The following is a 4237-nucleotide window of genomic DNA, read 5'->3' on the forward strand; positions in this document are numbered from 1 at the left end:
TAAGATGGGAGAATCTGGGCATAATGGCACTTTGGGGCTGGCAAACTAGGTCCAGGCAAGACGATTAGAGGATTTTGAGGTACCAGATACAAGGACCAGAGCCTCTGGACTGCCATGGGAAGGAATGTTAGTACTTCAGTGATGGGACAAAATGCCACTGTCTCACACTAGTTTTGACTCTGTACATGACTCTCTGGTGGATATTGGGAGAAAATGTCAAGCCTTTCTGATGACTACCTAAGAAAACCCAGTAAGGGCTTCCTTGAGAAGACTGGGTAAGCTGAGAGAAAGGCATAGCAGGCAGAGTCAGCTGTGGAGTTGCCATGGAGATGCATATTCTGAGAGGAAAAAGGAATTGAAGAGAATCAATGGAGACAGTCATCATTGATGAAGAAAACAAGGAATTCCTCTTGGAAGGTTTTTGGGCAGTGGAAAGAACACATTGAGCCATAGAATATAAGTTCCACAAAGGCAGGGATTGTTTTGTTTTTGTCATTGTGCCCTCAGTACCTAGAACAATGCATGGCACAGTGCAGGCACTTTGTAGATGCTCATTTATTACTTGATTGATTTACTAGCCTTGCAATCAGGAATCCAGGTTTGGATTCCGCCTCGACTATGTCCTGAATGGGCAATTTGTTGAATTCAATTCCATTTGACAAACATTTATTAAGAGCCTATTATTTGCAAGGCACTGGATCTGTCTAAGGCATAATTTTCTGATCTCGCAAATCTGATTTCTAAAATCTAGAATAATAACACCTACCATGCCCATCTCAATAGGGCTGCCATGAGGATCACATAAGATAATCATACAAAATAAGATATTCTCTTATAGAAGGGAATATTTGGCTTTTCCCCACCCTCTTCCCTTCTCCCCTTGCCCTAAAGGCTGCTCTATCTGCATAGCATTGGTCCAGAGCCCTGACCTTCCTCCATGCTAGTGCTCCCACCCACCCCCATTCACTGCCATGATCATCTCCTTGGACCTTATCATCCATGAAGAGATGCTTTCCATCATCTACAAGATCAGGGCGATCACAAATGGGTCATGACTGGAGGAGAAGGGAAAGATGGTCAGTAGGACAGAGGGCTCTATTGAGGGCTCACTCATTGGTGAAAATGCCTCTGCTCAAGGTCCTAAGGGTGAAAGAACAGATACCACTGTAGTCTCTGAAGTTGGCGTAGTAATGATCTATCATCTGAAAGAAATTGGCTTCACAAAAGGATATTACAAAAAGAAGACAAGACAGAGAAAAACTTTTTACAGTGGAAGCTACAGAAGAAATCAAACACATCCGTGCTAATTTTAAAATCTATCAGATCTTTGTAGGTGAAAGCATGGCAGCCATATTGGATTTCCATGAGGATGATGTGACCCCATTGACAATTTTCTTTAACAGTGGCTTGAAAATGTAGAGGAATGTGGTTGATTATGTTGGGTCACTTCTCATCATAACTGGAGGCTGCTTTTTGTAATCTATACACTAGATCTTGGACAGACTTGAACTCTCTCTCTCTCTGTTTCTCTTTCTCTTTGACTTTGACTTATTTGGATTGGAGACACTGTTAAAAAACAACAACAACATATCATGTAGGTTGTTTAAAATAAAACCACCTCCTTCTTTTACCTCCCCACCCCCAAAACCCACCAATAAGTTAATCCTTGCTAGGTGGGAAGGAAAAGAAGTATATTTAGAGATGAATGTGTTGTAAAAACAAAAAGCTTCAATAAGATAATTTTAAAAATATCACCTCTATAATATACGCCATGATTGTTCATCTAGCCATTTACTGAAGGCATCTGATGAGGAGGAACCCACAACCTCCTAAAAGCTCATTCCACTTTGGGACTGCAATAATTGGTAAGAATTTTTTCCTCCTTCCAAATCTTAATAGATCTCAGTGACTTAAACTCATTTCTCTTGGTTCTGCCCTCTGAGACTAAGCAGAACAATTGTGATTTCTCTTCCACCTAGGATTTCTTCAAACACTTGAAATGAGCGATCAACTTCTCCATCCTTTGTCTATGCCAAACAGTCCTAATTCATTTCATCTCTCTGAGTTTCAACTTGTTTTTCTGTAAAATGCGAGGGCTAGATGCTCCCTTAGCTTCTTACAAGTTCTTAGTTCTTTAGGTTTGAGTGCCTTTTCTGTTCTAGGCAGTATAGGAGATGCAAAGACAAAGCCTCCTGCCCTTGAGGTGTTTACAGTCTAATTGGGAAGATAAGAGAATAAACACACGAAAAGTTAAAAAATAATGTAAGAGTTCAGTCTGTTGCTCATACCAATATGTAAGGAACCAATCAATAAGAATTTATTAACTGTATACCAGATATAGTGCTAGGTGCTGAAAATACCAAGAAAAAATGGAAAACAGTTGTAGTTCTCAGGTAGGTTACATTTCAATGGAGAAGACAATGTATCCATAAATAGGTAGGTAAAAAATACTGAGAGAGTAGATACAAGAAGGGGTTACCCAGAATCCTCTCCATCTTCACCCACGGATCTTGGAATTCCTAGCTCCTTTTCAGATTCAGCTCAAGTACTATGTCCTACGTGGTATCCTTCCTGATCCCCCAAGTTGTAGTTGTAGGTAGGTTCCCCACTCTTTGCCTTGCCCCCAAATAAATCTGTATTTGCCTTGTAGATATTTTGTATTTCTATTTGTATACATATAATAGAATGTTAAGTTCATTGAAATCAAGGATTATTCTTCTTGTGGTGTTCTATGTCCCGGGTCCACAGCCTGGCATAAGGAACCCAACTATGACATATAGTATGTGCTTAATAAATGTTGTTAAAATGAGATGAATTATAGGATTATTTCTTGGTGTTTTTAACTACCCTGACTCCTGATTTTATCTTGGCCTGAGCCACTAGGGCTTAGGATAACTCAGATCATCAGGGGTGTATAAATCAATTATTTCTCCATTTTATAATAAGACTCTTGATTAGGTGGGGATTGGGGGATTATGGCTCCAGCATGAATGTAATCTTCAAAAACCTTTCATAACCTGGCTCCCTCTTACCTTTCCAGTATTCTTATACTGACTCATCCCCATGCATTCTGCAATCCAGTGATGCTGATACAGATCCCTGTATTCCGCACACAAGACAATGCATTTTCCTACTGTGTATTTTATTTATTCATTCATTTATTCACTTATTTCTTGGTTTATTCATTCATCCATTTATTTATTTTTAACATTTTTTAAAAATTAACATTCATTAAAAAAAATTTTTGAGTTCCAAATTTTCTCCCTTCCTCCTACCCCTCCTCCACTTCTTGAGAAGGCAAGCAGTATATCAGTTATACATGTAAAGTTAAGCAAAACATATTCCTATATTAGCCATGTCACAAAAAACCCCCCAAAACAAAAAAACCAACAACCCCAAAGAAAGAAAAACAGAGGGAAAAAAGTCTGCTTCAATCTGCACTCGGAGTTCATCAGTTCTCTCTCTGTAGGTGGATAGCATTTTTCATCATGCGTCCTTTGGAAGTGGCTTGGGTGATAGTGTCTATTGGAGCAACTAAGTCTTTCACAGCCGATCACTGTTGCACTATTGCTGTTACTGTGTGCACACTGTTCTGCTCACATCACTTTTTATCAGTTCATATAAGCCTTCCCAGGTTTTTCTGAAGCCATCCCATTCACCATTTTTATAGCACAATAGTATTCCTTTGCAATCATATACAACAACTTGTTCAGCTATTCCCTGATTAATGGGCATCTTCTGAATTTTCAATTCTTTAACACCACAAAAAGAGCTGCTACAAATATTTTTGTACATATAGATTCTTTTCTCTTTTCTTTGATCTCTTTGGGATACAGTTTTAGTGGTGATATTACTGGGTCAAAAAGTATAGACAGCTTTATAGCCCTTTGGGCATAGTACCAAGTTGTTCTCCAGAATGGTTGGACTAGTTCCCAACTCCACTAATAGTGCATTAGTGTCCTTATTTTTCCATATCCTCTCCAGCATTTGTCAATTTCCTTTTGTCACATTAGCCAATCTGATAGGTGTGAGGTGGTCCCTCAGAGCTGTTTTAATTTGCATTTCTCCAATACTGATTTAGAGCATTTTTCACATGACCATTGTTAGCTTGGATTTCTTCTGAAAATTGCCCATTCATGTCCTTTGACTATCAATTGGGAACTGGCTCGTTTTTTATAAATTTTGTCTCAGTTCCCTATACATTTGATAAATTAGTCCTTTGTCAGAGAAATTTGCT

General features: G+C 38.8%; 1 pseudogene; it reads left to right on the plus strand.

The window, feature by feature from the left end:
• Window positions 1-950: 950 nt before the first annotated feature.
• On the plus strand, window positions 951-1557 carry LOC144456169 (translationally-controlled tumor protein-like; annotated as a pseudogene).
• Window positions 1558-4237: the final 2680 nt, after the last annotated feature.

The sequence above is a fragment of the Phascolarctos cinereus genome, unplaced genomic scaffold (assembly GCF_003287225.1).
Source record: "Phascolarctos cinereus isolate Bilbo 61053 unplaced genomic scaffold, phaCin_HiC Scaffold_3;HRSCAF=262, whole genome shotgun sequence".
Lineage (NCBI taxonomy): Eukaryota > Metazoa > Chordata > Mammalia > Diprotodontia > Phascolarctidae > Phascolarctos > Phascolarctos cinereus.